Source organism: Vicugna pacos, chromosome 15, assembly GCF_048564905.1.
Source record: "Vicugna pacos chromosome 15, VicPac4, whole genome shotgun sequence".
NCBI lineage: Eukaryota > Metazoa > Chordata > Mammalia > Artiodactyla > Camelidae > Vicugna > Vicugna pacos.
This window is the reverse complement of record NC_133001.1, coordinates 43008074-43021149: the sequence shown is the minus strand read 5'-3', so window position 1 is coordinate 43021149 and position 13076 is coordinate 43008074. Positions and strand designations below refer to the sequence as shown.

The 13076-nt window shown below is 48.7% G+C and overlaps 1 protein-coding gene across 3 annotated transcripts in view; it reads left to right on the top strand.

The window, feature by feature from the left end:
- Positions 1–5374: 5374 nt before the first annotated feature.
- Positions 5375–13076, top strand: part of DPYSL5 (dihydropyrimidinase like 5) — an 81225-nt gene continuing 73523 nt past the window's right edge. Inside the window, exon 1 of one of the 3 annotated variants that reach the window (XM_072938071.1) lies at positions 5375–5511. The gene's annotated coding sequence lies outside the window, so the exon portion shown is untranslated. Of the gene's footprint in view, positions 5512–5902; positions 6254–13076 lie in introns of those variants that run through there. The other 2 variants (XM_072938072.1, XM_006197187.4) reach the window with 2 other exon arrangements.

Here is a 13076-nt window from a genome sequence, read left to right as displayed (position 1 = left end):
ATGCTCACTTGTCCTTCCTGACAACCGTGAGGTGTGTTGGGACCCCACCTTCCATATGAGGCAGTGAAACGGCAGAGTAGGAAGGACCCTGTGCCTGGCACCGGCAGCCCCAGGTCTGAAGCCCGACTCTGACTATGGCTCCGTGACCCGGGCAAGCTGCTCATACGCCGGCAGCCCCAGTGCAGGGTCTGGCAGCACCTGCCAACCCGTAAACAGAAGCAACTGCTATTGTTATTATGGTTCCATAGCGATGCATTCAGGGAGACTGAGCAGCCATGTGGCTGAGACCTGAACACAGTCCGTGGACCCAAGTCACAGGCTTGGACACCCTGGTACCAAGCAAGGACACACAGACTGGGTGTCGGCCCTCAAATTGCCTTCTCAGGGAGCCCTAATTCAGGACGGCTATGTGAGGGTGGCTCGGGGGGCAGCGGTCTCAGGGGCTGAGACTTAGTGGGGCTTAGGTGCTTTAAGTAATTCTGAAAGGTTGTCACTAGCTATTGAATAAAATTGGTCACCCTCAGTTCCCAAGCAGAGAGACTAACATACCATAACATCTTGAATTTATTTGGTGTCTTTCTGCCAAGGAGATCAAAGGACTTGAAAATAATTTCCTCTAAACTTTTCTGAGAAAGAAGCCAGTGGGGAAAAAACCCATTTCACCTATGATCTACACTTGACATCAACCACAATCTCTGAGATTTTGTAATTGTGTTTTAACAAAAGGCTTTTGCACGTATCCCCAGTGGCACTCTGGGAAGTAAACAGACAGGTGGGACTGACCTCATTTTATGGATGGGCAAGTGGGAGCCCAGGCAGCCTGAGTGCCTTTCCCAAGTGAGGACTTTCCCATTGTGCATCGCTATCCATTGGTACCTCCATGCATTGATATGTTTGCTATTTCCTCCTTCCCAGGGCTCCCCCAAATTCCTCCTGTGTTCTCAACCCCTCTATCTCCCCTTTGCATTCAGTTTCTTGCTCTTCACAGGACATTTCTCCTTTTCTACAAAAGTGGCCATGTCCTTGCAGCTGGAAAACTCTTCCCCTGACCCTGCTGCCCCTCCTCCTAGCCACCCCAGCCCGACCCTTCCTCTCCCTGACAAGCTTCCCCTGGGCTAGTGGTTTCTTCTGTTTTTCTCACCACATATTCCTGAGCCTACCGGAGGACTTTCACCTTCACTCTACGCTGCAGCTGTTCAGCAAGCATTGCTGTCAATTTCAGTAATAACCACCATACATCGAGGGGTCTCCTGCTGCAGGCACTGTGCCATCCACCCTTAGATGACCTTGGGAGATGGGTACTGTTAGCCCAGGTTACAGATGCAGCAACTGAGGCTCACACTATCTGGTTCACAACAATCTGATTCTAAAGCTGGTGCCTCTCCTGATTTGCCACAGTCCCTCTTGCTGGTGCTGCACTATAAGCCTGGCCCAAGGTTAATCCTCCCCACCCTACCCCCAACCCTCAGAGGCTCCCCTCTCCTGCCCTCCAGGCCACCTGCTTCCTGAACTTCTTCCTTTGTCCCTCTGCATTATACCCCTGCACTCTAGGGGTGGAACAAACACAGATCCTGGGCTCAAACCAGGGTCTTGATCTAGGCTCTGCCCCTTTGAGCTGTTTGACCTTGGGTGACTTAATTGCCTTTGAAATATTATTTCCCTCTACCATAAACTGGGTGTCACGGTATCTTTCTCACAGGTCTGCTGTGGGGATTAAATGAATAAGGTACATAAAATATGCAGGAAATGCTCAATAAATATTTGCTTGAATTCTGATTTAGAGAGCTTCTGATTCATGCAACTACAGGGGGAAAATTAGCTCAACAGAAGGGCTGACTTCATAAAAGAGTATCAAAAAAATCAGATAAAGACAGATGAGTTTATATACATATATATATATATATACATATATATATACACACATACATATATATTTTTTACTGTTGTTTCTTTGGACTCATTTTACAAATGAAAACCCAGCTTAGTGGCTGGAGTGAGGGAATTCTTTCCAATATTCTCAGCCCCCTAGCCCTGGTCAGGGGTTCAATAAAGCATTGTGTCACGGAGTGTGACAGGTGGCGAACAAAAACATGATTAAAGATCTGGCTCTTAGAGTAACTCTTTTGTTCTCTGAAGGTGATTAGGTATCTCTGAGTTGTGCTTCTTGTCCTATGATTCTTATTAACACCCAGATGAATTTTATTTCTTAAGGGAGAAAATGGCTTAAAACAAATCCTCCTTATCCTTATCTATATATATATAATGTTGGCATTGGGAGACTATGCAATTTCTAGGTTCCTCTTGGCTTGAAGAATTTCTCTATGTGCGTGAAATAAATGCAGATTTAAAATGGTAGAGTTCCACTGTGGGGCCAGGGCAGCTGGAATCATACAGTGATTCCTTCTTGTTGGTTCGCTGGCATTCTAGTTCTAAGAGAAGACAAAATTTTATTTCAAAACTAAACTTTGAAGTTTTAAAGTCAAAGCAGGAAAAAAAATTTCCTAGGCCAGAAGAAAAGATTTAAATTTTTGAAGAGCTCATCAGCATTTCAAGGGTCAGGATAAGCCAGTGGAATTGACTTTTCTGTTTTCAGCTCAAGCACCACCACCCTCAGCCTCCCCAGGTCCCCCTACCTGTATCTCAGCCTCAGACTGGTGGCCACAGCTCCGGGGTCTGAAATGCTCTCAGTCCTCTTCTGGTTTTCTCTCTCTCTCAGGGTCCATTTGTCCATCTTCACGACTCCCTTTTGGCCCCTTCCCTGTGGCGCTGGCCTGAATATAGAAGTTTGATTGCTGGCTCAAAATTTTTTAATGGCTAAGTAGATTTCTTGATGTGTTCTCCATAGTAGGGTTGTCATGGAGAAGTGTGAGGGGAGAAAGAAGTGAAAAGAGAAGGCTGAGGAAAAAATTGAACACAAAGGTCCTCAGGACTGTTGGAGAACACCCCTTCTCAGAGGGCACCCCAAGGAGGAACAGGGTGAAATTGCAGGAGGAACATCTGGGTGCCAAGGACTTGGCATCGGCTCCTCTGGAGAGGCAGTCAATCATGGTCATCATCTGTCACCTTCTGGAGGATTGCGGGGGGGGGTGTTGGAGCAGGAAGGGTTCAGCCCTGCATCAGGCAGATGGGGTTTGGACCATGGTTCTGCTACTTAGAGCAGCATGACTCTCTGGGCAGGTCACTCAAGCTAAGCTCTGAGCACCTCATCTGCAAGAAATGAACAAGGCTACCTGCCCTGTGGAGGTGTAAGGGTCAAATGTATTCTGAAAACACCTGCTAGTCTTTCCTCTCTCTCCTTTGGTGGTAGCCCTTCACTGGTCCGTTATTCTGGAAGCTTGCTATTAAGCCAGTTTGGAACCCCAAACACATTTACTCATAAAAACCAATAGCCCTGAGCTTTGTGAAGTCTGATCCTGAAGGCAGCCTACCTTACCTTGCCATCTCCCATCTCTTCCCATCACCCCCATTCATGGACTTGACTTTGAAGCCATGGTGGGATCCTCAGCTGTCTTCCAAACCCACCCACCCCCCAGCTTTCCTACCCACAAACTCTTTTTTTTTTGGAGGAGGAAGGTAATTAGGTTTATTTATTTATTTACTTACTTATTTATTTAATGGCAGTACTGAGGATTGAACCCAGAACCTGTGCTTGCTAAGCATGAGCTCTACCACTGAGCTATAAACTCCCCCCTCCTCCCCACAAAGTTTTACTCCTTCATCCTGGAATCTCAGACCTTGGCTTAGAAGCACCCAACATGTCAACATCCAGGTGAAATCCAAATCCAGCTCCTCTGTTCTCTGATGATCTGTTCATAATGGATTTCTCTCTTGTCTGAATTCCCATTCCACTTAACCTAAGCTGGTCATAGTAGCTTTATAATAAAAGTCACAGCATATTGCCTTTTGTGGCCGATATAGTGTGAACATCATGTTCTTATACCCCTCACGCTGTTCAACAACCATCTGTTGCTGAATAAATGAATGAAAATAGCTGTATTTGTTGAGTGCATGCTATATGTCAGGTAGTGTGTGCTATGCCTTTTATATGCATTTCCTCATGTAATTATCACAGCAAGGTTAAAAGGATGTATTTTGGTCTCCCACGTCTGTGTGAAGCTAAGGCTCAGATGGATTAAGTAACTTTCCCAAGGTCAAGAAGCCAAGGATTCCAGCTTAAGGATGTATGATTCCAAGCCCTGGGCTCCTTCCCAGGAGAGAGAGCCTAAATTAAAAATAAATAAAAGCAGATAAAATCAACTACCGGGGACATTTGTCACCTCAGGTTTGGGTGAGACTTTCAGCAACGTCCCAGGCCAACAGACAGCTCTTTTCTGACCACGGGTGGTAGGCTCAAATAAGCGAGGCAGCCTGAGTCCAAACGTGAGGTCCCCTAAATGATGCAGAAAACGTTTATGCCACTAGAGGGCTCCCTCCCCCTTAGGCAAAAAGTGCAGCCTGGAACGTGCCCGCAGACTCAGCTGCCGGGAGCCAGCTCTGGGTTCCACTTCACCTCCCTCAAGCTCAACCGATTTTACCGAAATCTCAGGGTCAGCGCAGAAGTTGGTCGGCCTGGGGAAATGCCTAGGGCAGTGCCCCAAGCTGAAACAGTGGGGGAAGGAGGAGCCACTGCCCTTTAGTTTTCATAGTCACGTCCTGGCCTACTCTGGGTTGGGATGCTTTGGGGGTAGTCCCTAGGCTCATGTGGGGACTCCCTGCATAAGCTTACCATTGGGGGAGAGGGCAGAGAAATAATCCTTCCTCCAGCATAAGTAGAGACTCTATGGGGGTAATCCAGAAGTGAAGCCCCAAATGCCAGCCAAGCCTGCCGGACTGCAGAGCAAGCGGCCCAAGGAGATCTCACTTCAGCGGGCAGTGGCGGCGGGCGCCCGGGGAAAATTTTGCTGAGACAGGGAGGGGGGACCCTCTGGAGTAGTGGAGCACCATTTTGTTTGAAATTATTCCTCAGAGAGAAACATATCTGCTGGCTACAGCAAGGGAACCCCCTCACCTTCACTCCTTCCAGGGAGTCTGTCAGGGGAGGGGCTTCTGCCACAGCCTCTTGGGGTTCCCCGGGGAACCCTGGTATGAGGTTGAAGTGAGGCCTCAGTGCATTTTAACACCTTATCGATAACAACACCTTCGGAGTGACATTAAGTGAAAAGAGGCAAATTACTAAGCCGTATCTCAGCTATTATTACAACTACATGAAATAATATACACGGTAAAGGCTCCAGAGGGGGTCGGGAAGGTCGTACAAAAGGCCTGGTGATTCTCTTTTTTTAGATTTGCTGATTTTGTTAAACGACATGTGTATTCAAAACGTGAGGGGGAAAAAGGTGAAGCGAATGTAAACTGAGTTATAAAACATTTCCAGACGCTTCACCATGCCCTGAAAAGAGATGTCAGAAATGGAACAGGCAGCTGGACCTGAGAGCTCTGGATGGAGAAAGAAGCCATAGCTCAACGCTGCTGAGAGAATGAACTCCTGATTCGAGGCCCCAGAGAGGAGAGGTGAGCACTTAGGTGGCCCCGAGTTGCTATCCACGTTGTACGTGAGAACATTTTCCAATAACTACACCCCCGCCCTCTCCATCCTGCAGTCCTGCTGAGCGCCCATTTCGATGGCGTCGGACTGGATCTTGAAGGGAGCCAAGCGGCCTTAGCCAGGCCTGGCAGCAGCCAGGAAGAGGCAACTGGGGCATTGTTTCAGCCCCTCGGGTGGAGTCCTGCAAGGGGAGGGGACGCGCTAGCCCTCCCAGGGGACGCGTGCATCAGCTCGTCCCAGTGCCTGGGCTTTGTGAAGTGTCTTGAGTTACCATGGAAATCCAAAGGAACGCGGAGAAGGGCGCGAGGGGGTCGGCGGGTTCTCGGGTCGTGCCCTCCATCTCCTCTTGGACCCGGGCCCTGCAGCAAGGCCTGTCGGGAGTTGTAGTCCCAAGGCGGCGGCCGCGCACAGCGCGGAGGATGTAGGGCGCCACGGGTCCCCGCCTCCCCCTAACCTGCTAGCTTGAGGTGGGGAGCAGGGGGAAGGAGCCGTCGCGTCCGTGATTGGCCGAGACTGCCTCCAGTCCCCACCCAAGTCCCCTCCCCCGCTCGCGGCTTCGGACTCCAGCGCCCGGCGCGCCAAGGCGGCGATCGAGCGAGCGCGCGTGCAGCCGCCGCCGCCCCGAGCACCCGCAGCTCCCGCGCCACCGCGAGACAGGAGGAGAACCCACCCACCGACGGACCCTCGCAGCCGCGGCATCCCGAAGGAGTGGGTGATGGCGGGGCGGGCGGTGGGCTCATTTTCCCCGGGCTGGAACATCCATCTCACACACACTTGTTTCTCTGGGAGGCGCACAATAGGGCGGGGGTCCGGGTGCGCCTTGGGCCCGGCCGCTGGGGACGCGGCGAGAGGTGTGGTTTGGAATTGGGGCTGGGCACCCCAGGCTAAACTGGGGCCCGAATCAGTTCCTCTTTGTAAGCCCACAGAGCTCCCAGAGCTCCGTGCGGTGCCTTGCTCATAGTAGGCATTTAATAGGTGCTCGGGAGATTGCAAAGAACTGGGATGAGGAGATGGCTTGGTTGGAGAGGGTTCACTCCTAGCGCACAGTAGGCGCCCAGCCTCACTCTTCGAGGTGTAGTGAATGGCTGGAAGGCTGGGCGGGGGCTTCTGGCCTTGGGCCGGTCCTGTCCGAGTCCCTAGATTGTTGCTGTCATCTGCCCCTACCCATCACCCATACACACCCTCTGTCCCTCTCGCCTCAGAGTTGGGATTTTCCCAGCCTGGGCCGACCTGGCGGTCCGTTCCGCTAGTCCCAATAACGAGGCGGACGCCTGAGGACGATTCGCCTGTCGCCTCCAAGGCACCTGTCTGAACCACAAAGGCCGCCTGCCGCTGCCCGGCCCAGAGCGGGCGCCAAGCGGGATCCTTCGCTTGAGCCCATCGCGGGAGCCCTCCCCGCTGCATCGATCTTGGCGGGCGAGAGACGTCGACGCCCCAGGCCTGGGGAGGAGGCAGGAGTCAGCTGGAGAGAAGCTGGGATGGGGAGAGGCGGACGCGAGGCTTCAGTCAGTCTGAGCAAGGATGGGAAAAGATGGGAGATGGGGAACACGGTGGGGATAGGTGACTGAGTCTGGGTGGAGGGGTAAGTGGAGACTAGGGTTTGAGGAGGAAAGAGAAGGGTCTGAGGAGGGAGAGAAGGAGCTTGGAGCAGGTGGCACGAGACGAGGCTGGGGCTGACGGAGAATGTGGGGGGAGGAGGGATGCAGGAGGGTGGAGACTGCCCGGGCTTGAGGAGGGTAGACGCCAGGGAGGAGGAGACCCGCGCGGTGAGGGGGAGGGGTCTCCCTGGGGAGGGAGGTCTCTGGGGAAGGGAGGGGCAGGCAGCTGGGGGGCGGGTCTCGAGCCGGAAGACCCTCTGCTCAAGCGAGGGTCCTAGAGGTCCTGTGGCTGTCTGGGCGTGGCTCCGGGACGGGGCGACAGGCCCAGGATGGCGGATCCGGGACCGAGATGCCTGTCCATGCGAGGAGCTTTGTCTCCTGGCTTGACACCAGCCCGTAGGGACTCGTTTAGGGTTTTGTGATAATCCGCGGCGCCGCAGGCACACCCTTTTCTTTCTTGGTCCGGCGGCAGATGCTGCCAGGGAGGTGGAATGGGGGACGCCTCCCCCCGGGGAGACCCGGAGAACAATAGCCAATCCTGGTACCCGCCCGACAGCGAACTAGGGCCCTCCAGAACTCAAGTGTACAGCTTAATGGTTGTAGAAAATGCTCTCGGAGAAATCACAGGGCACGTGCTTGTCCCTTGGGGTTTGTGTTGGGGCACCAAGCCCCGCCGTTAGTTCCCTGGTGTGAGACGCAGATCCCCAGACTGTGGGACCTGCAGACAGACGCCGCCCCTGGCTTTAATACCTTCTGGCAGTGGCGCCGCCTCCCGCCCCTCGGTTGACCGATAACCAAGACGGTCAGGGGCGACCTACGGAGGTCGCCTCGGTGCTGAGCGGGTTCCCTGAGTAGCCGGCTTTGTCTGACGAGGGGGCCCACATCGAAGGTCTGCTGTCTGTTCATAGAGGGAGCAGTTAGGGCTGGTGCGGATTGTGGTAAAATGGGAAAAAGCAGGCGTGCAGATTACCGGGCACGGTGCTGCCACTGGTCTTCGGGCCTGCAGCCAGGGGACCATTGCTTCCCTTTGCCAGTGGCCACACCCAGGCCAGCGTAGCCGTCCTTTGCACATTTCTCCGGTATTGTCTGCTGACCCAAGACGGGGACGGCTCTGTGATAGGAGGTGTCTCCTTGCCCATGGGAAAACAGATGAACAGAAATAGAAACACAAAAAGGGGCTCAACAGAGCTTTCTATGCACTCCTAGTCTTGCTTGCTGTCTAAGCATCTTTCATGCCAGGCTGCAGCATCTTGACATGTGAAATGACAGCCAAACCCAGCATTCTGTTTTACAGATTTTCTTTGATAATCGTTTAGCTGATATTAAAAGTGACTCTTTAGCATAGATTTATACTTTTAAATTGCCATTCGTTAAGAAAAAAGAAGAAAAATAGCAAGGCAGAAGAATTTTTATTCCAGGAGTGGAGGAAGCTTGGCTAAGTGACAGACAGAGCATCATAGGACAAATTGGTGTGACGTTATTCGGCATGAAGTTGACCAATGAGCACTTTGGCTCTCTTAACCTAGCCTTGAAACCTCAGGATTTTTTTTTCTTACCTGGGTTGATGCATAAGGTGAGGGGCTGTGATGTGACTGTTGTCTCTTGCCCCACATATGGTAGCTGCCAACATGAAGGCCTCCTACCTGGGCGGTACCCAGGGGCAGCAGCAGTAGACTCTGTCCTGCTCCTTTTAAAGGGTGCTGCTTTGAGGAAGTGCCTCTCAGAATTTGCAAAACTGGTCTGGAAGGACTAGCTGGAATGTTGTTCATTGGATGTTTTAAACTAAATTAATAGACCTGTCTATCTCTGGAGTAGGTGAAAACCAGGAATGTCAGTGTTCGAACACCCAACATCTGACGCTGAAGGTTTTTTTCTTATGAAACAACTCCAATGGGAAATGTGTTTTCATGTCATTCCCCAAGGGAAAAGTGTGAGGGGGTGAATGTTTTGTTGGTTTATTCCTCTTGGAAGAACTTTATGGATTTGTTTAAGGGTGTAATCCTGTTAAAGCACTGTGTGAACATATGACCCAATCTCTTCCTCCTGGGGGGTCAGTTCGTGGATAAGGAGTGTCAGTATGACCAGCCCATTTCTAGAGACAAGAGAGAGAGAAAGCAGCACCCCCCTCCCCCCGCCCCGTGCAAATGCCTGGGAAACAGAGGAGAGAGGCAGGTGGCTTCAGAGAAGGACTTCCTGTCCCTAGAATTCCAGCATCCCATTCTTAACTCCTATTTCCCTGACTTTGGAGACCTCAGCTAAGTATGCATAAGATGTTCATGAGACATGAACACCTGGCTGTTTTCAGCATAGCCTCTCCAAATTGCAGGCATAAACCAGACAAGTTTCAGTATTCTCAGTGCACTGCATGTTTCCACCAATGAGAACAGTCACCCAGCAAGGCAAGTGTGCCAATTGGCCAAAATTAGATTGAGGACTTGGTGTAGGCTTCATCTGTGGTACCCCTACTTCTCCCTGTCCTTCTGCCCTGGATAGCTGAGAATTCTCCCTCCTTAATAATAGCTCCTCTGACACAGAATTCAGCTCCAGGGAACTGTAGGCCAAAGGCCATGACAACTGTGGACAAATCTCTGGGGTAAATTAGGACTTAGATAAATATTGAGAGCCAGAGAGTTGGTATTATTAGAAAAGTGAATGTAAGACCCAATCTCTTTCTGGTGTAAAAACTAACCAAATTCTGATAGAATTTGATCCTGTTCATACATTTTTGTTTTCTGAGCTATGGGAAAATATTTCAGAAAAGTCTTCTAAGACTATTTCACAGGAGCCTGAAGGAGAACAATAATACAGGAAATCTTTGTCAATGTGAAAACCTGTAGGGAGAAGTTGGTGTAAAATGAAATCAAATGAGAATGACAAGTAAGAGGGTGTTAAATTTCCTTGCACTGTTAGTGAATAAATAAGAAATAATTTCAAGATCAATTTGCCTTAAATTTTTAATATGAAGATGAAAGGGTCAAATACTATGGTATGAATCTTTTTTTTTTTTTGCTATGGTATGAATCTTTAATGAACTTTGATATTTAGGTACAAAAGCAGACACATATACTTCAAAAGAAATTCATGGAAGAATACTCTTTATGATTTGTTCTATTTCTTTTTTGGGGGTGTAATTAAGTTTATTTATTTCTTTATTTTTAGAGGAGGTACTGGGGATTGAACCCAGGACCTCGTGCATCATGCACTCTGCCATTTGAGCTATACCCTCCCCCTTTTGTATTTCAATCTTTGAAATTTCTTCAGTTTAAAATAAATGGACTTAACCATAGCGTCCTCTGAGCCCCTCACACCCTCCCATCAATCACAGCCCAGTTTTGTGCTTGTTGCCTTGCCTCCTCCCACCTGGACTCCCTCCTTACAATCCAGACTCAGGCAATGTACATAGGAGGGAGAGCCTGGGTTTGAGCCAAAAAAGCCTGGTCTCAAATCCCAACTCTGCCATTTTCTGTCCGTCTATCCTTAGGCGACTTACTTTTCTCACAGGGGCTCAATTTTTTCATATGATGGGGCTTCCATGAATTAATATATGTATAGCGCTGAGAGTAGAGTCTGGCATCTGGGAAATGCCCGATAAGTGTGGTCACCATTCGCACCATCAGCATAGTCTCCCTCTAGAAGGTGTGTCCACAAAGGCAACATTTTGATACCCCTGTTAATCTTTCATCCCAACCAGGGCAAGCTGCTGTGGGGTATCAACAGTAAGAACAGAAAGAATGATTAGGACCCCTTTCTGAAACTCCCACTCTTGCAAAAAGTAGGAATAACTCTATACTGACTCTGAGCCCTTTAAGCACAACTGTTTTCAGCATCTGAAATCCTACAGGGTTAAGTATGTTCCAGAGGAGCTTTGACCCCAGGTTTGCCAAATCATCCCTGTAGATAGAGTTGGCCTGGCAACTCACCCTGCTCCTACACCATCTAAAGGAACAATGAAGCATCCATAACGGGTGAGATGCTATCATTTCAAGGCTGTTCTGTTCTTGGTGTAGGAAAGAGTGATTGTGTTTGGTTGATGGCAAATTGTTGAGAATAAAGATATCTCACCTTTTCCAGCTAAGAAATAAACTTGGTAGCACAGAATTACTTATTTAACAAACACTTTCAAAGCACTTATTCTGTGCCGTGTGTGGTTCTTGTTCCTATGAGCTAAATACAATCTAGTTCTACAATACTGTTGTTATCCCATTTTACAGCTGAAGCAATTGAGGTACAGAAACCACCCAGCTAGGGAAGTGGCAGAGCCAAGCTTTAAACCCCAGAAGTCTGCTGAGAGTCTATATAAGTCGGGGTTTCTCCAGAGAAAGAACCAATAAGGATTGGCTTACGTGATTGTCGGGGCTGGCAAGTCTGATGTGTGTAGACAGGCCAGCAGACTGGAAACTCAGGTGGGAACTGAAGTTGCACGGACCCTGTAATGGTTAGTCTTAAGGCAGAATTTCTTCTTCCTCTGGGAATCCTTAGTTTGTCTCTTAAGGCTTTTCAACTGATTCTATGTGGCCATCCCACATTTTCAAGGAAAACCTCCTTTACTTAAAGTCAACTGATTGTAGATGTTAACCACATCTATAAAATACCTTCCGAGCAACACATAGAGCTTTGTTTGATTGAGTAACTGGCTACTACAGCCTAGCCAAATGGACACAAAAAACTAACCATCACAGGGTCCTTGCTTTTAAACACTATCCCAAGCTACCTCACTTGTTGGGTGTAAGGTTTGTAATAAACTTAAGAGTTTAGCAATGGGCTATTCCATTACAAAATGGTGCTCCTTACCTTGTTTAAAATAGAATTTGGCCCTTTTTTTTCATCCATGTAGCTTCTAGCACAAAATACTGCTCAGAGCAAGCATTCAATGGATAATACTGAAGGAATGACTTATTGAATGATTAAGATGATATTTTACAGGATTTTCCAGCCATCGAGACCTCTGGCTCTCCATTTAAACTTAAAATCACATGGCTTAAGTGAAGTTGAGGTTTTATGAACGACTAGATTCTCTAGATTCAAAGTGGGAGAATATCTGCATCCTGAATTGGGTGTTGTGTCCCTCCTCACCCCCTAACATCCGGCCCTTTTCATTGGCTCTGCAAAGTTTTTTGAGTCTATCACTGCCGCAGCTTCTTGTGAATGTGTCTCCGTACACAGTAGCAGAGCCCAGGACTCGGTCACACCCTCTTTGTGTCACTTCAGTGTCCATAGACAGGCTTTTCCTTTGTTAATTTCAAATACCCCATGGGCTCCCCCGAATTTCTCAGGCCTTGGGTCTTTATTCTCCCTGCTTTTGTCTGGTCCTGTCCTTCCCTTTGTCCTTCCCCAGAGCATGATCCACTATTGATGGCGAAGTCGCCTCCTTTCTTGTTTTTAGCATTTCAACCGTATTTCTGCCTTTGTGGATTGATATTTTCATTCTGTTATAAAATCCAAACATAGCCCCCGATTTTTTCATTTAATGTCTTTTTGCTCCTGTTTCCAAAAGATGTGAAACGCAACTTTAATGAAGTTACTTGGAATGTGTTAAGTTTGGCATGTTGCCCGGTATTTGGGCTACACACATAAAAAATGGTGACTTTGGGGGACTGAGGGTGTATTTTTTAAATATTTGTATTTTCTAAACTTTCTAGTGAAGTGTAACAGCTAAAGTATACAAATCATTAAGTGTGTAGCTTTAATTAGTTTTCCCAAACTAAATACAGCCATGTAATCAGCATGTGAGCAAGACACAGATTACTGGTACCCCAGATCCCCCTTGTAGTAACTACTCTTCCTCCAAGTTCACAAACCACCATCAGCATGGATCAGCTTTGCCTATTTTTGAACTTTTGTACAGTTGGAATCATACAGTGGGTACGCTTTCACGAGTGGCTTCTTTTGCTCAGCGTTATGTTTGTTGCATTTTATATGTTAATTTTCATTGC